The sequence below is a fragment of the Nicotiana tomentosiformis genome, chromosome 4 (assembly GCF_000390325.3).
Source record: "Nicotiana tomentosiformis chromosome 4, ASM39032v3, whole genome shotgun sequence".
In the NCBI taxonomy this organism is placed as follows: domain Eukaryota; kingdom Viridiplantae; phylum Streptophyta; class Magnoliopsida; order Solanales; family Solanaceae; genus Nicotiana; species Nicotiana tomentosiformis.
Genome location: NC_090815.1, coordinates 57,762,996 through 57,783,294, shown reverse-complemented (window position 1 = coordinate 57,783,294; position 20,299 = coordinate 57,762,996). Strand labels below are relative to the sequence as shown.

The following is a 20,299-nucleotide window of genomic DNA, read 5'->3' as shown; positions in this document are numbered from 1 at the left end:
CGACATTATAGGTATCTCGAGCTGCAGATCGAGTGCCACCATGAATGCTATTTTCTGGTTCAGAATGTGGGTTTGCCTCAATGGCCACATGCGAATTAACGTCTAATGGCACTTCAACTCGAGCTTCAACGGCGTCGACAAGCGACATTCCGGCCCTGGGCGTCAAGTTGTTGTTCTCACCTTGAAGGCCAGCTTCGTTGTCGATAGGTAATGCCATTTAATTTGAGAGTTCCTCTTTGCTAATCCGAAATCAAAGGAACTTCCGAAAATATGCGTAAAATGGTGTGTTTTTGCAGATTCGTATCAAATAATCACTATTATCCTTAGCCCCACGGTGGGCGCCAAACTGTTTACCCAAAAGACGGATAGAATTGAATTTGTACGTAGTTCTAAGGGTATGTGGTATAACTTGACACAAATTGTAAGAGTAAAAATGGAAATATCGAATATTGATTGCAAAGAATAAAAAATAAGCAAAGTTGGAAAGAAGATGATTTATGGATTAAGCAAGATGAATCAATCTATGTAGCTAAAAAAGGATAACTCTTCAATATAGGAGTGTATGATCTCTCAGTTACAATGTCTGTAGAAAACTTGGTCCTTACAGAAATAATAACCATCCCCTTTATAGTGAAGGGATCCTACTTTAGATACAATTAAAAATATATAGTGGGAGACCCATGATAAATCAGCTTTTCCATAATTCCTGCCAGGATTCTCTCCTCTAGTGCGGTTGCAACGACTCTTGTCTATGAGCTCGATATCGACTCGAGCTCTCGATCTTGACTTCGAGCTCGATTCTGATTCGGAGCCTTGTATTGATTCCGGGACAATGTTGGTCGGTCCCTGCCTCATAAGCGCGATAACTTCTTCATAGTTCGATTTGGATTCGAGCTCGATAATGATATCGAGCCTGACATTGATCGGTCCCTAGGGCTCGAAGCTCGATGACCTGACTTCGATCTAATGCATTACCATTTCGACCAGTTCGTACGAAGGACTAACCGGTTTTGACTGTATACAATTTTCCAGTCCAGCGGTGTTCTCTTCTTACAGTTCTGCATGACACCTTGATTGCATACTAGAGAAGTGAAGAAAAACATTTAATAAACAGCAATTGCAGAGAGACAAAATTGGAACTAGCGAGTGAGTGCTTCAAGTTCAAAACATAGAACCAAGGTTTCAAAATACCAAAAACATCCCTGATTATTATTATTTTTTGGGCCAAAATCTTAGATAGCCCTTTAAACTTGGCACATTTTGTAAAATAAACATATAAACTTATGGGGTGACCAGATAGACACTTGAACTTGTCCAAAGTATAATTTTTAAACACCTCTGTCCATCCCGGCATATCGCGTATTGTATATTTACTGATGAGCATGTGATACCTATTTAAAAGTTGTTGAGTCAGAAAATTAACGGTAAAAAACCCCTCTTTATATAACCCATACCCAATACTACTTTTCTCCAACGATTAAAAAAAGTCCTAGCCCCTAATATTCCTCTTCTCCATAGCCAAAAAATTCCAGAGGTCATTTTATGTGTTTTTTTCTACATCTCCCTTAACTCCCGCTCGTATTTGGGAAATTCTCTCTCGATAACTCTTCCCACATAGTGAAATCTTACAGTTATAACACTATCCATGTGGAATTGCAGCAAAAAAAAAATAAAAAAATTTCCGAAATCTTAGACAAATGCCCCAACTTTTAACCAAAAATAACAACAAAACTCTAACTCATTTAAACTATAAATCCATGCAAACAAAAGTACATTTTACTGGTTTCTGTCACTGAAGAGACAAAATCAACTAAAATCTCCAGAACAAATTAATCGAAACCCTTGAATACGGAATCTGCATTCAACCCATCATTCACCTAGCATAAAATAAAATCTCCACCTTTACATGATTTCCTCTTGATTTAGTTGTAGTTTGGATGAAATTTAACTTTAGAATTAAAAGAACTATGATACAAATTAGATAGGGAATGGGGTGGGAGTTGGGTCTTAGAAAGCGAAGAGAGAGAAGATGAACAAATGAGAGGTATTGCTTTAGACTATTATTTGCTTACATGGAAAACAAAAAAAATACTCGTGTTAACATATTATTCGTTCATTTGCCATGTAAGTGGCGTTTGGACCTCACGCACAAAGTCTAACATACAGAGGTATTTAAAAATTACACTTTGAACGAGTTCAAGTGTCTATCTGGTCACCCCATAAGTTTATATGTTTATTTTACAAAACGTGCCAAGTTTAAGGGGCTATCTAAGATTTTGGCCTTTTTTTTTGATGAAGTAAGAGATTGTATTAATAAGGCATCCAGAAGATGCAAATTACAAAAGATGACAAAAGTGTACAGTGTCTAAGAAGACACTGAATTAGCTCCTGTACAATGTTTAAGCTAAGATCATGGAGCTAACAAAATCCAAAAAATTATCCACACTATTAACAGGAGTATGGAAGTTCCAACTAAACAGGCTAACTAAACAGATACTCCATCCGTTCCAATTTATGTGAACCTACTTGATTGGGCACGAAGTTTAAGAAAAAATGAAGACTTTTGAAATTTGTGCTTCTAAACAAATCAAAAAGGGACCCAGAGTATTTGTGTGGTTATAAAAGTTTCTCATTAAGGTAGAATTGTAAGTTTAAGATAAATTGTTACCAAATTTAGAAAGAGATCATTCTTTTTGAAACGGACCAAAAAGGAAATAGGTTCACATAAACTGGAACAGAGAGAGTAGCTTTTAAAGAGTGTAATGGAGTTGAGTTTCTATCAAAACATCTGCGGTTCCTTTCGTTCCATAAGCACCAAAAAATTATAGTCGAGATCATTCTCCAGATCCTCTTGATGGCTTTATCAACTCTCCAAAAAATCCAGCTAACATATGCATCTTTGATGTGGAAAGGCATCACCCATGCTAAGTCAAAAATAGAGTAGAAGAAATTTCAGATGTCACCTGCTATTGGGTAATGAAGAAACAAATGGTTGACACTCTCTGAATTTTGCTGGCATAGATAGCAACTGTTAGCTAGTACAATACCTCTTCTTCTTAGGTTATCTTGTGTCAAGAAAGCTTCTCTGAGAGCTAACCAGGTGAAGCAAGATACTTTGAGTGGTTGTCTAGTCCTCCAGACATGTTTCCAAGGCCAGTCCTCAAGCATTTCATTCTGTGAACATATGAGGTTATAGCTGGCCTTGATTGTGTACTTTCCTCCTGTTGAGTTTCCCCATATGAGTCTGTCAGGTTGATGCTATTCAATTTTGCATTCTTCCAATGTGGATAATAGAAGAAGCAGATCATTAATTTTCCAGTCTTGGAGGTTTCTTCTGAATAGAGGATTCCAAGTGTTCCCCTCTCTGTTGTGAGCAACCATTGAATTCTGTCGACTAGCTATCTGATACAACCCAGGATATAATTCTCTCAATGTTGTGTTACCAATCCATCTGTCCTCCCAGAATTTTACATGAGAGCCATTGCCAACTCTGTATGTCATTTCCTGGAGAAAATCAGTTTGAAGAGATCTGATATGTTTCCATAGTTCCACCTCATATGGGGCATTGTTTTCTTTGGTGCACCACTGGTTTTGAGCTCCATGCTTTGCCGTAATGACCTCCTTCCAATAAACTGGTTCAGGTTGCCCATACCTCCATAGCCACTTTATTAACATGCTTTTGTTATGGAGCTTTAGGTTCATAAGTCCCATTCCCCAATTAGATTTAGGCTGAATAACTTTGGCCCATTTCACCAAAGGGAATTTGTGAGTTGTGTTGTTGCCCTCCCATAGAAACCTCCTTCTCAATCTGTCTAGCTGTTTTAGAACTGAGCTTGGCATAGGGTATAAGGACATACAGTAAGTAGGGGTGCTGTCAAGAACACTGCTAATTAAAGTGAGTCTGCCATCCATTGAGAGATACTGCATTTGCCAAGTTACAAGTCTCTTTTCCACTTTTTCTAGAACATCGCTCCATACTCCGATTGATTTATATTTAGCACCCAAAGGTATGTAGTGGGAAAAGATCTTATTTTACAACACAAGATCTCTGCCAATTCTTCTAGGTTGGAGACTTCATTGACTGGGTATATGGTGCTTTTAAGCATGTTGATGTGTAATCCAGAGATGGATTCAAAGATGAGCAAAGTGAGATTGAGATGAGATACTTGGAGTCTCTCTGCTCCACAAAAGATCAGTGTATCATCTGCATATAGCAAATGGGAGACAATGACTGAATTAGCTGGATTTCTGCCCACTTGAAACCCATGTATCCAATTCATCTCCTTAGCTTTGACCAACATTTTTGTAAGGCCCTCCATGGCTAGTAAAAAGAGGAATGGAGAAAGAGGATCTCCTTGACCGAGGCCCTTTTGTGGGGAGAAAAAACCTACCGGACTCCTATTCACCAGCACAGAATACTTCACTGAAGAAATGTTAAAATAAATTCACCTAATCCATCTGTCACCAAATCTCATCATCTTCAACATGTTGATGAGGTATGACTAGTTTAATTGATCTAAAGCCTTCTCAATATCGAGTTTGCACATTAAGCCAGTTTCCCCGTTTTTGATTCTCCAATCCAAAACTTCATTTGCAATCAAGGATGCATCTGTGATTTGCCTATTTTTGATGAAGGCACTTTGTTAGCTAGAGACCAGCTTCCCAATAACTCTTTTCATTCTTTCAGCAAGGATCTTCGCCACCAATTTATAGATACTTCCTATTAGACTAGTTGGTCTGAAATCCTTGGAATTTTATCAAACACCTTTTGGGCGTAAAGTCTCATAGCCCTCATTAATGGTGTTTTCCTCACCTAATTCTCATTCTACTACTTCTAGGTGATCCTACAATCCCAAATAGATGTAACTAACACAATTTCTCATCACCCAAATATTTACAACAATCATAATTCAACAATCCAAAACCCTAGCATAGTTCTTATGGTTCTCTTTATCAAACCCATTTACTATTCTCCCAAAAACTCATCAATTCATAGTTATAAATGTAAGGAGTAGAAGCATTATTTTTTTGAAGTTCAATCCTCTTGAATTCGAGTTCTATGGTTTCTTTTCTCAACAATGGAGTCTCGATCGAATATCTAATGATTTGAAGAATTTACCCATGTTAATAAGGTGTTGGAGAATTGAAATTAACTTAAAATCATCTTTAGAACTCACCTTGGATGAGAGAGGGACCTTGGGGAAGTTGGGTTCTTGAGAGCTTCCCTTTCTTGAGCAAGCTTACGTGTTTGGGGTTGGAGGGAATGAGGTAGGGTTTAAATAAGTGTACACGTCCCAAAAATTGAGGAAGAAATAAAAGTAGCTCGGATAAACATCATCGGCGCGAGGCATCAACTGAGGCGCCAAAATAACTGTGCAAGGCGCCATCAGAGGCGCCAAAACTACAGTGCCTTGCATTGTCAGGGGCACTGACTTTGATGTACTGGACAATGACTTGAACTGTCAGGGGCACTGAGGTTAATTCCCTGGACATTGCCTTGCGCTGTCTATGGCCGTGAGTTTTTATGGCCTTGCATTTCTATGGCCGTGAGTTTTCATGGTCTTGCACTATCTATGACTATGAATTTTTATGGCCTTGCACTGTCTAAGGCTATAAGACAGACCTCCCATAAACTTAGTTGATCCAATCGTATTTTATGCACCTCACTCTCGGTCTTGATTCTAAAATAATTGTTTCCACCCATACTCATCCCGATAGGACTTCACATGTTAAAAGGTCACATTAATACTCATTTAATGCATCCACAACTAATTCAGATTTACAAAGTATTACATTATATCCCCCTTGGGATCATTCATCCTCGAATGATTGTCCTTATTATAACTACATCTAACTCTGGACCTTAACGGGACGGATGGAAACCTATGAAAGCTGAACTGTCATGAACACACGCATACTAAACTGAATGAATACATGATTACTAACTGCTGAGCTACTGAATTGAATAGGTACTGAGCCGAATGGCTACTGAATTGACTGAATACTGAGCTGACTGAATACTGAAAGACATGGAGATTATATTATAAGGTCTGAATGAAAAGGTTAGTTACCTTCAATATTTCTCCAAAATACCTGCCAGCTAATAGAGCATACCACAAGCCTCACAAGGCATCATAAGACACATAACATGAAACATATACGTGAATATTGGTCTATCATGGATACATGAATTCTGAACTAACGTGGATATATGAATACTGAAGTGAAGTGAATATCTAAGTACTGAATTGACATCAATATTTGAGTACTAAGCTGGCATGCATATATGAGTACTGGACTGACATGAGTATCAGAGTACTGAACTGACATGAATGTTCTAACATAAGATCTGAATACTGGAAAGATAAATGTCGTGACATGAGATCTGAATACTGGAAACTTGAATGTTATAACATGACACGTGAAATACTAGGTGTACATCCACCAATTCTTGTCTCTAACTCATAAGCTACTTGCCCAATCCTTCATAGGATCCTATATGACCCGATATATCTGGGACTTAGCTTTCCTTTCTTCCCAAATCTTATAATACCTTTCATGAGCAAAACTTTCAGAAACACACAATAATCAACTTGAAATTCTAAGTCTCTACACTGCACATCCGAATAGGACTTTTGACAACTCTGAGCCGTCTTCAAATGCTCTTGAATCAACTTGAATTTCTCCATAGCTTGATAGACCAAATCCGATCCCAACAACTCTTCTTCGCCAACTTCGAACCAACCAATTGGCGATCTACACCTACGCCCATACAAATCATGCTTTCTAAATGAGCGAGATATCCTATTATAAGGTCCATATTTACCGTCTCCACTAAAGGATATGTGTATTCTGAGATAAACACTTGGTTTTATGCTGCTCGACTTTCACTTGCTGACAATTTGGACACTTGGCCACAATGTCTGCTACATTCCTTTTCATGTCGTTCCACCAATAAATCTCCTTGAGCATGATACATCATTGGGGAACCGGGGTTGATATAATACCTGGAATTATGGGCTTCTAACATGATCCTCCTTCTCTAAGTTCATCTATGTCTGGACACACAATCCTTCTTGGTACCTCAAAGTACCATCATCTTCCCCTTTGTTCAAAAGCCATCATCTTATGCTTGTGAATCCCCTCTTTCAGCTACAACAAGTAAGGATCATCAAAGTGTTTCTTGTTCACTTCGGCTACTAAGGAGGAACAAGTCCTGTTCTGGACAACAACTCCATTATCTTCGAAGTCCGAAAGTCAAACTCCTAAGTTGACTAAGCAGTGAACGTCTTTCACCAGAGTTCTCTTGTCTACCTCAATCATGAGCTATACTTCCCATACTTGGCTATCTTTTTAAGGTAATTCCTGCAAACACTTATAGTATTGATGCGAGCTAAGTATTTGACCAGTACACCGAAGATTAGAGTTTCATGAACATTCTACTAACTTCATATTTCTTACACACGCTAGGAACATTCCTGGTGGTAATTATATCATTTTTCGTATCCATGCTAACTTTTCGGGTATCAAATCTCCAACTGGACTTACTGATAATTTTCACAACTCCCCTTTAGGCCAAAGCTTAAGATCTTATACTTGCGGATCATTCTCTTTTGTTGTGATCCGAACAACATTCCTTATCTTCTGCAATTCTTTGCACTTTACGTCAATAATGACTCATTTTCCAACATACTTCTAATCAATCTTTCTTACTAGGAAAAACTAAATTACTTACATAAACGGAAAGCTAATGTATTCACAACTATCATACACAATCTTAAATGATTTAACTCTGCTCACGTTGTCAATCTTGGGGAGACCCTTTTTCGATAATTCTTAAAGGCTATTCTTCTGTAGTTTTCTCTCTTACTGCTACCTGATTCACCCCTCCCCCCACTGTACTTCAGGTTTAACTTAAACTCTTCGGGTTCTAACACGCGTTCGGTGTTTCAAACTGTTACCCACTCACTAGTGTTAACTTGACTAAGTAAATCAAATTGTACCTCTACTGAAATTGCTAATTTATTGTATCTACTCAAAACTTACTATCCTTTTACTAACCACCTGCTAGCATCATGTTTTCTTGTTCTGCTTTGAATAACTAAAGTGAAGCATAAAGTTATTCCTAACTCCCCTCACCATCCGACCCTATTTTGCGGTCACATACTATCTTTTTCTTTGAACTATGTACATGGATCACACTTAGGGAAATTTCATCTGTCTTAAACGAAATTGGAATATCTAACACCAAACTTTCTATACACTTCAAAATCATATCAGACTATAAATATCCGGGGTAAAAACTTAGTCACATAATCTATGTGGGACTGTCATATCCTTTATCTCACAATAATAGCTGCTGCTTATAATAACTTACTAACATGGTACTTTCTAGCTCTAATATGAATAAATTTGAACAACTTAAAATCATTCCCTGAAATTCAATATCGGCTGCTCTTGATTCTCATTTTGTACATCATATCTTCTTAGTCATATGCATGAATCGTACGAAAGACACATCTTTGGTAATAACAAATGTTTCTGACTCCTATTATTTTGCCCTTAGGCTCTTTTGTGTCCAAAACTATAATGATCAATCTATGCCTGCTACGATTAAATTCTTAACCCGTTACACTATGGGGTCTGACATCTGAACTATCATCATCCAACATGTGGCTCAATTCTCAAAAATGAAAATGAAATTGTTCTATGAGGTAAAACACATACGGATACACTGCCATACATAAACTTGTCCTTTATAGTATACAATTATTTGATAAATCACTTTCTGCACCATCCGGCGAGTCTTGAGTCTTAAATCCGGACCTAAAACATGCGAAGATATTGCTATATCTGTTACTTACCTTTTCGTTTGGCAACCATAGGCATCACTGTATATTCACAAGTCACCAGAATTTGGATACACTGAAAATTAGAGATCTGGTAACTGAATAACTGAATACTGGCATACTGAATAACCATAAACCTACTAATTGAAAGACTGTATAACTAGTAACTGAGGTAAACTGATAACCATAAAACATGATAACTGCTTTCGTATTTTCTGATAAGGTTATGCTCTAATGTGTACTACTATCTATTGTATCCCCCTTTCAACATCCTCTTAAGTCTAATTTGTTACCAACCTGTACTCCATAATTATACCCCAATAGGCGATCATCCTCTCTAGGACCTTGGGTTTTTCCTGCCCGTCACTTGGGCATTCGATACATCTGGAATTCGATAGGAAGAGAAGGTTACCTATTGCTCTAAGCCTCATGGCACGATCTAGAGTAGAAATAAATAAGATAATTCTGAATGTCTTGGTAGTTAACCATTTATATGCGTGGCCGGCACACAAATATAAAGGAAACTCCACTGGACACGGCTTCATAGACTCCCTAGGACACTTGAACCTAGTGCTCTGATACCAAGCTTTGTCATGCCCCAAACCTGGGCCTGGACATAACACGACACTAGGTGCCTGATTACATGTGACCGAGCGAACCAACTAGCTGACTGAATCAACATGTGATATCATAACATACTGAATGCGGAAGATAAACTAACACGTGCTGATATACTGAAAGTCTGAATGATATAAATCAATGTGCGGAAACAGTAGCATAAATATGCAACATATCTGCAATCAACATTGCTTAACATGAAAAGCCTGCGACTCTGTCTAATTGTTACTCTAGTCTATTAAGCCTCTAATGAAGTACTGAAAATACTGACTGTTTGTAAATACTGAAAGACTGTAAAGAAATGATAATGCCCCGAAATAACTGGGGCTCACCCAATAGCTGGTACGAGAATCCTAGCGCTCTGAATCGTCAACCTGTAAATCATTACCTGCATCGTGAGATGCAGGCCCCGAGCAAAAGAAATGTCAAAACATTTGAATTGCACTGGTATGTAAAGCAACTGAAAGAAAGAACTATAAATACTTAAATTGAAACTGATAACTGAACTAAACATAGGAAGTAAGGTTATGAATACACCCTCTTTTGAATGATGAACCACCTGTTTATCTGAATTAATAAACTGCGGCCTCAGGCCCAATATATATATACACACACACACACACACACACACACGCATATATATATATATATATATATATATATATATATATATATATATATATATATATATATATATATATGTGCACAAACTGCGGCCTCGAGCCCAAGTATACGTATATATAACTGCGGCCTCAGGCCCAAATACAGGTATTCAACATTCAGGAATTTAGAATCAGGAACTGAGAATTATACTGCAATACGTGATGCTGAAATACTGAATCATACTGAGTAACATGATACTGAAATGCTGAATAGGATTAGACTAAGAAATGTATTCATAATAAATTGATTTGTCATAACTGAAACGCATAGGATATTGAACGATTAAGAAACTATGCCATCTAGAGAATAGAAGTTCTACAACTATTCATGGAACTAAGGCATAATTACTTTATGAGGAAACTCATAACAGTCAAAAAGTATAGGACGTAGAGAGAATCATAAACATTCCCAAACGTAAAGAGAGTTAGCCTCACATACCTTAACATAGAGAGTATCACATTGTTCGTCGTCTCTTTCACGATAATATATGGCAATGTATATCAAGAGGAACCAATATTAGCTCTAAGGCTCATATTTTGGTAACTTTGAAATTTTATCAAACACCTTTTGGGCGTAAAGCTTCATAGCCCTCACTAATGGTGTTTTCCTCAACTAATTTTCATTCTACTACTTCTAGGTGATTCTAAAATCCCAAATAGATGTAACTAACATAATTTCTCATCACCCAAACGTTTACAACAATCATAAGTCAACAATCCAAAACCCTAGCATAGTTCTTATGGTTCTCTTTATCAAACCCATTTACTATTTTCCCAAAAACTCATCAATTCATAGTTATAAATGTAAGGAGTAAAAGTATTACCTTTTTGAAGTTCAATCTTCTTGAATTCGAGTTCTAGGGTTTCGTTTCTCAACAATAGTATCTCGATCGAATATCTAATGATTTGAAGGATTTACCCATGTTAATAAGGTGTTGGAGAATGAAAATTAACTTAGAATCATCTTTAGAACTCACCTTGGATGATGGAGGGACCATGGGGAAGTTGGGTTCTTGAGAGCTTCCCTTTCTTGAGCAAACTTACGTGTTTGGGGTTGTAGAAATGAGGTAGGGTTTAAATTAGTGTACGCGTCCCAAAAATTGAGGAGGAAATAAAAGTATCTCAGATAAACATCGTCGGCACGGGGCATCATCTGAGGCGCCAAAACTACAATGCCTTGCACTGTCAGGGGCACTGACTTTGATGCCCTGGATAGTGCCTTGCACTGTCAGGGGCGCTGAGGTTAATGCCCTGGACAGTGCCTTGAACTGTCTATGGCCATGAGTTTTTAAGTCCTTACATTCTCTATGGCCATGGGTTTCCATGGCCTTGCACTATCTATGGCTGTGAATTTTCATGGCCTTGCACTGTCTAAGGCTATAAGACGGACCTCCCATAAACTTAGTTGATCCAATCAAATTTTATGCACCTCACTCTCGGTCTTAATTCTAAAATTATTATTTTCACCCATACTCATCCCGATAGGACTTCACATATTAAAAGGTCACATTAATACTCATTTAATGCATCCACAACTAATTCAGATTTACGGAGTGTTACAAGCCATAGACACCTGGACTTTTGCCTCTAGGAGGTTTCCTTAGCAATTGCCAATTGTTCAAGTTGAATGATTTCATCTTTTCCTCTGGTGTTTGACCTCTATGTTCTGCTGTTTTGCTCTAGTAATTGTAAATCAGCAATAGCTTTGTTCCTTTTGGTTTCCATATTACCGTAGACTTCTTTGTTCTATCTAGTAAGATCCTTCTTTAGGCTCCTTAGTTTCTGGATAAGGATGAAATCTGGGTTTCCAAACACTGAATAAGATTGCCATCATCCCTTCATCTTGTCCAGAAACCCCTCTGATTTGAGCCACATATTCTCAAATTTGAAATAAGAAGGTGTAGTTTCCCAATCTCCACTGTCTAAAAGGATTGGCTTATGATCTGAAATTACTCTGGGCATAACAATTTGGTACACATTCTTGAACATTTCATTCAATACAGTTGAGAATAGGAATCTATCAATCCTTGATGCTTGTAGAGAAGCCTCACTTCTTGACCATGTGTATAAAGCTCCCTGAAGTGGTGGATCAATCAGACCTAACTCCTGAATTGTGTCTGAGAATCCCAACATAGCCCTGGATCTTCTTACGTAATTTAATCTCTCACTTTCAAATCTGCAGACATTAAAATCTCCACCAATTACCCAATTGTCAGACCACAACCCCCTGATTATTGCAAGTTCGTTCCAAAGACTAGTTATTTCAGGGTTGGTGTGAGGACCATACACCCCTATGAATACCCAATTTAAATCTTCTAATAAACTTTCGAATCTCCAGGAGATTGACAAGTTCCCGACTTCAGAGTCTACACAATTCTAATTTCTTTTATCCCACATAATTAGGATCCTCCCCCTTTGCTACCATATGCCTTCAGTTCAGCCTATGCCACCCATCTATTTTCCCATATTTGACTAATTAAGGAATTGCCCCAATCCTCTATTTTTTGTAAGCATAGAATATCTATCCCCCACTTGTGTACAAGGATTTTTAAAGTACTCCTTTTATTCTTCCTGTTAAGACCTTGTACATTCCAACTTAGAATTTTGATCTTTATTTAGGGTAGATATTTTGAGACATGCCTCTTTCTTTCTTGCCACTGCTGCTGCCTTCTTGTAGACCCCAAGACAATTTCTTAAGCTCTGAACCCCCTTTAGACTTCCTTTTATTTGACTCCACTTCTGTATTTGCCAGTTGTTGCAATTTGATATTCCTTTTCTCCTCCATTCTAAAGATTAGCCCCATAATATCTGACTCGAAGCCTGTAGCATGTACCCCAAATGCTTTGCAAGCTTTCAGCAGTGCCATTTTCATCTATCTTGAGGTTTCCACCACTATAGGTGTGTCTACCATTTGCATGCATGATTTAGATGAATCATCTGTGTCATACCATGTCAAGGGGAGGAAATTGTTGAAAGACTGAGAAGAAAATTCTGATTCTGAGCCGTTGACCCTTGGGGATACTGTTTGCATGAGCAATTCTGACAAATTAGAGCTAATTCTTTCTGCTTCATCATCAGCATCAGATTAGGAGTGGAGAGTTTTGTCAGAGGCGATGTGGTTAAGCGCTTGTATTTCCTCTAAGAGTGGGTCGAATTGATTCGACAGTTGCACTGTTGAAGTTTTGCGAAGACAAGGATCATATGCATAGCTGACTGCTCTCCAATAAGTAGCTGGCTTGGGCCTTGAGTATTTTTATTCTTGTACAATTTTGGGCTTTTTGCATAATACCCAATATTCAGGCCCAACTTTTGCTTTCCTTTTTTCTCCCTTCCTTTTATTTGGCTTGTGCTGGACCGGTTTGCCCCATCTGTAGATGGATGCTCCAGAGTTTTTGAATTAAAGCCTGTCCCCTTCGTGTGGGCCCTCATTGATTGACTAGTGGATGCAACGTTACAAGCAACTACAGAGATCGACTTTTTTGCAAAACATATTGTACCCAACTCTGGTTTTTGACTGGTGAGTTTTGGGTATGACTGGGTATCTTGAAGGATTGAAATTTCAAAGCTCCAATCCCCAACTTCGATGAACATAGTCGGCGGTGGCTTCTTGCCGGAGTTTCTAAAATAGATTCGAGCCCAATAGAAATGTGTTCTATTTTTTGTGTCTTCGTCTATTCCGACAAATCCACCACACCGTTCTCCTATGTTTTTAAACGGTGTCTGATGTCCAGGCATGCAGAGGGATCCCAAAGACTTTGACCCAGAGGTTTTCGGTCTACTTTCTTTTGAGATTGTGTCCAATGTTGGTGACCACCAATCTAGAGAAAGGCGTCTGCCATTCCAGAACTATTCACCTGCTTTAATCCTTATCGCTTCCTATCTTGAAGGTAGTTCGAAAAGAAATTTATTATGCTCCATGGGAGTGACTTTGCAACTGATCTCCTATTGGAACTCTCTGTAACTTTGACTCGAGTTGGTCTCCAATGAAATCAAAGATATATGAACATATGATTCAAATATAAGCTTCTCTCCCTTCTCTCTACCTTTTTCGTTGGACAAGTTTTCATTACTAGCACCAAGTCTCTGTCGAAAGTATTTACGAGTTGTCTATATGACTCAACATGAGGCAACCATTGACATTTATCATATTTTTATCAGTAGTCTATACAACAACATATTTTCTGTTTACACCAAAATGATAAGTGAAATAAGAAAGATCTTTTCATGATTTCTACATCATTTTTATTACTATGGGATATTTAATTTCTTTCAATCCATAAGCAACAAAAGACTTCCTTCTGCCTAAATCTTTCTTTAAATCTTACATATTCAGTTCTGGATACTAGGGGTTTCAAAACTATGGATAAATTGGTATCACGAGAGGTGTGTCCAAGTCATGATGGCGAAAATTAAATACTAGTTATCATGTATCTGAACCAACAACTTGAACTATGTACATATTTTACTAACCCAAAAAGCTTCCTAGGGTATCTTTGTGGTCAAAATATTTGTCGAGAACAACAGCTCATCAGTAATAACAATGAACAATGCGTGCTCTTTTCATAAGAGCTTTACAACTAAAATATCATACTAACTTATCTAAATTTGTCAGTAAATATATCATACCACCAGACCAAATGGCCTCGCTTAAATGGAGCGACATGGCCAGTCGGGATTTATTTAGCTGACACCAATATTTTTGAATTGAGGCATAGTTGTTATTTGTGAAGATATCAATCAGTTTCTTTTACTTTGTGTCTTCGTCTTTCTGTGCGTTTGTGCATATGTACTAGGAATATAGATCTACAACGTAACTGCAAGCAAGGAGTACCATACAAGTTTTCATGTTGAAATCGTTGTAAACTTGCATAAAGTACTCTGGCAGCACCGGGAGCTTCTTCCCGTATTCAATTGTTGTCATCAACGCTAAAAAACTTATTAGCATAGCTGCTTTTTGCTGCAATGCCAGTTTATACATGAGTGTACCTTGTATGCAATTTCAGCTTCGCCTTGGAAGTGATATCTTCTAGTTCAGACCCTCAACCTCAACAACATGAGTGTAAATTAGTGCATGGATCAATGGCAGAATGGCAAGGAAGCCACCGGAATTCTCTGGAATACCTAAACTAGACTCACCAATAATCTCTGCACGAGCACTGGTAGTCCTTGAAACAATGAAAGCAGTTGTTATCTCTTACTATAATTTCTCTACCAGTAATGCCCGATATGAACTTTATTGCACTATGGTAATCCACACAAACCCTCAGGTTTTTTGTTATCCTTATAGGGACTCCAGGAGGGATAGCAATAAGACCAAATGCAAGTGCAATCTTCTCACTATGGTACCAAACTTCTGATTCCTTTTCTTCTTCCTCTAAGTCATACAGAGCAAAATTCGTGTCAGCAGTATAACCTGCTGCTTTCATATCTCTCTTTAATTTGGCCAGCATTGCTTGAATCTCTGGGTATCTCTCATGAATTGTATCCTTTGCTTGGAAAATATGGACACAATTCTTTACAGATATCCAACTGAATCCGGCCCCTTTCTTGATGCCCACATCCTTCATCTCCTTGCTGACGAGATTAGCCTCCTCCCACCTGCAGTTACCTCTTATGATAAATAGGTATTGGAGAAAGCCAAGCTTATATACCAATGACCATGGACAAACATTCAACTTGAATTCCGCAGACAGAAGTGCCAATTAATAAAAAGGGACAAGCAATAGTCAAGCATGACCCCCTTCCAAGCCAAAGTTAATAGTATAATACTATTGATGAAAATGTGTAAATACTTTGGGTTCCCAAAACAGAAAGAGTGTCATACAAATGAGGATAGAGGAAAAGATATTTCCTTAATCCAGCTGTAGTAGTAACACAGAAAAAGAACTTTATTGGTCCTTCAAGGGGTTGACCGGTTAGGACTTAGGAGTAAGCCTTAATAGTAAAATTTCATGCAATGTTTCAATAACAAAGTTGAATACAGATTAACAGGCCCTCTATTCTCCTACGATAGCTTCACAGCTGTATGACAAGATAACAAGAACATAGATGGTCGAAAACAGAATAAATCAACAACACACTGTGGAGGAGCTTCGAATGTCAGTTTCTATATACATATTAAGTTAGTAAAAAGGAAAGGACATAGACTGCGATTTGGTGAACTCTTTGCATGCAATAAGATGTTCAAGAACTATCTTAGTGAAACAAAGAACTAAATTTTACCTTCCAGCAACTGCAAACATATTTGAAAGAATAACATGGTTTCCAGAGTCCTTTGGATCAAGTTGAAACAAATTGTCAGCTGCAACCTTCCCTAGTTCAGGTTTTCCATAAACTCTACAAGCCCCTAAAAGAGCCCCCCCAGACTGAAACTGTTGGTGGAACAAGCATTTTCTTGATAAACCCGTATGCACGCTCCACCAAACCATCCCTTGCAAGCATATCCACTACACATGCATAATGCTCTGGCCCTGGTTGAATCCCATACTTTTTCCTCATAGATTCAAAGATATCCATGCTTATTTTAACAGTTCCAGCCCTACTACAAGCTGTCAATACACAAATTAATGTTATATAATTAGGCACCACGTCGTGGCTTTAACTTGTCATCTCCTCAAACAAATTCAACGCCATGTCCGTGTACCCTTGATGAGCATAACCGCCCATTACTGCATTCCAAGTTATCAAATTCCTTTCAGGCATTTCATAAAACACTCTCTCACAATCTTTTATGTTACCACATTTCCCATACATGTCAACAAGTGCACTGCCAACAAATACGTTACCCTTACAAGACTTTACTGCAAGACCATGAATAGACCTCCCCAGCTCAAGCACTGCCATTCCTACACAAGCACTAAGCGCACTTCAAATCATAAATTCAGTTGGCTTAATATCTTCATTCCTTGCCTTAAGGAACACCATAAAAGACTTCTCCCATATATCGTTCTGTTCATACACCGCCAACATGGTGCACCATGATATACCATTTCGCTCATTTATCTCATCGAAAACCAGCTCCGAATACTTCACCTCTTGACATTTGCCATAAAAATCAATCAATCCATTCAGAAAAGAGACATCCGATCGAAACCCAAGTCAAATCACATAATCATGCAACTGCCGCCCAAGCTTCAAATACAAACCATCTGAGCAAGCATTCAAAAACACACAAAAAGTAATCGAGTTTGGTGGCTCTTCGCCCACTCGCAAGAGCTCAACAAATTTTAAAGCAGCATCGTAAGACCTCCCATCAAGCACGAAATTAGAAATACATGCATTCCACGTGGTGATGTTCCTCTGCGATATTTCATCAAACATCTTCCGCGCATATTCCCGTAGACCCGTTTTACCGTACATGTCAAATGCGCTACACCCAACTAAAACATCCTCAATCAAGCTAGTTTTCAGTGCCAGCACATGAAGCTGTTGACCAGTAATGAGGGAATGCAAAAACGCAGAAGCTTTAAAAAGGCAAGGGAAAGTGAAGTCATTGGGTTGAACACACTCACAGCGCATGTTAGAGAAATGTAACAGTGCGGAGGTGAAATGACCACTTTGGACGGAGCTGGCAATGAGAGCGGTCCAGGTGACAACAAAACGATAATGAGTCGGGGTGAGTGAAAGGAGGAGTTGAGCTGAGTCGGGTACATCGAGTTTGGAGTAGAGATTGATGAGATGGTTGGAGAGGAAAGGTGGAAAAGGGGGTTCAAGAGTTCTGGTTATATGGGCATGTACTGCTCGCCCAAGAAGAAGGGATTGAGTTGATATGGCTGATTCAATCAGCGATCCAAGAGCGTTGGCGCTCAGGAAGGGCATGGAGTTGCTCTGTGGCCATGCCAATGCGCGGCTAGTAAGGCTATTATCTCTCTCTATATATATGATTGAGGTACATTGTCACGATTAAAAATCCCCCGCTAGGTAAGTCAAATCGTATAAGCTATTACTACAATAAAAAATCATCAATATTATAAATAAGACTGCAAAAGATTTTTATACCATTATCCCAAGGACGAGTAGTACATGTTATGGGCCACTATAATTTTGACTTACAAAGCTAGTAAAAAAAATATATACAACATGTGTTTGAAAATTACATAAACAAAAATGAAATTTTAAGCTACCATGAACAAAAAGATAGCATGAATCCAGCACGCTGGTACGCCTCAAATGCAAAGCTCCATATTCATAGCTACTCAGCTTTAGAAATCTGCACGCAAAGTGTAGAGGTGCAATATGAGTACAATCGACCCCATGTACTCAGTAAGTATCTTGACTAACCTCAGAAAGGTAGTGACGAGATTTTTAAGTCGAAAGATGCTCACTAGTCACATAACCTGTGCAATATATCAAAGACTAGCAACATAAAGTATAGTAGAAAAAAATAACTAAAATCTCCTCAGAACAGGTGATAACAATTTAATATAAGTAATGACTCACCTTCAACAACAAGTCATTAAATGGAATCACACACATATGGCACCTCGTACCCACATTATCAATCACCCTCGCACGGCAAAGACCTTATGCCACAATATATGTTACACCCGTACGTCAACGAACCCATGCCACAATATAAATCTACACTTGCATGGCAAAGACCTTGTGCCATATAATAATCCAATTCTATGTCAATTTCCAAATAATACGTTCAAGAGAACTTTTCAAGAATCAAATATAGTAATGCATGATAACAACTTTCTTTTTACTTCAATCCGTTACGCTACCAACAACTCAACACAATATGAGATAACAACTCCATGTAGGTATATCCATATTAGCAATCAAATCATCAAGTAATAACAGATGCATAGATTAGCATTTTAGAAACAACACAATGAATCATGTAAAGATGCATGATACACATAAAGAATTCATAAGCATAAACTAAAGTGCCCCTCTTGTACCTCACAACATAATCAATAAAAACGCCTCTATGCTATCACATAACATCCCCACAATGCCACCCTTATTTCACCGTGTGTGCTAAAATAAAGTAACTGCCCACCTTATCTCGCCACACACGTATTAACAAATCATCCCACCTTATCTTGCCACATGTGCAAGCCCGATATATCCTGCCTTGTCTCGCCACATGTGCAATATCAACAATAAAAATAGGCATAAACCTCGTGCCAACACACAACAATCCGTCCAACATGTCCGCGTGTGCCACAATCACAACAATGCAAAATAACACATCATCATCAAGAAGCACACCCTCATAACTCATCAATAAAGTGTACAAGGATATAATTAACAAAAATGCGGATGAGGTTCAACATATAAAACATGACTACAGCTAAATCAGATATAGCAACCAAGTTCAAGTAGTCATACAAAAGATCACATATGTGTCACAGAATGCACATGTTCCAATCAAGGCTCAACACAAGAGCAAGTACGAATATGTGTTCATAACAACGAGTATCTACCTCCGAGGCAAGCTTAGCATAACTCTCAAGATATGTTCATCATGTTCAACATAAGGTACCAATAGCCTCAACATTTCTCTAGCATGGTTTATTTTGCTCACGTAGTCAATTAATAGAATAATACATAGAATCAAATAGAACACACGATCAAATAAAGCATAGAGTGAGCTAAAATCTAGCCTGAGCATGAATACCCATGGCACATATATATACGTTTGTCATCTCATATATACATCACCCCCGCATGTAGCAAACAATATTAATTAGTAGAAAAAATTCCCTAAACCAAAGCTAGGCAAGACACTTACCTTAAACAAGCCAAATCAATACTCTAAAAAAATGTCTCCCCGCGCGAATCGACCTCTGAATGGCTCGAATCTAGCCAAAAATAACTCAATAACATCAAATAATGTCATAAGAATCTAACCCCAAACGATAAAGGTCGAATCTTTAATCAAATACTCAAAATCAACCAAAAAGTTAACCCGGGCCCGCCTCTTGGAACTCGACAAAACTCACAAATTCTGACAGCTTATTTGAATACGAGTCCAACCATACAAGTTTCATCCAAATTCGACTCCGAATCGATGTTCAAATCTCAATTTTTCAATTTAGAAACGTTTATAAAAAAACTCTCAATTTCTCTTTTATATTCATCAATCAAATTCCAAAATCAAAGATAGAATCATGAATAATTATTGCGGCCAAATGCACACGCAAGTATACATGGTCGTCA

General features: G+C 38.1%; 1 pseudogene; it reads right to left on the bottom strand.

Moving 5' to 3' along the window:
- Positions 1 to 14,454: 14,454 nt before the first annotated feature.
- On the bottom strand, positions 14,455 to 17,998 carry LOC104090614 (pentatricopeptide repeat-containing protein At4g14850-like; annotated as a pseudogene).
- Positions 17,999 to 20,299: the final 2,301 nt, after the last annotated feature.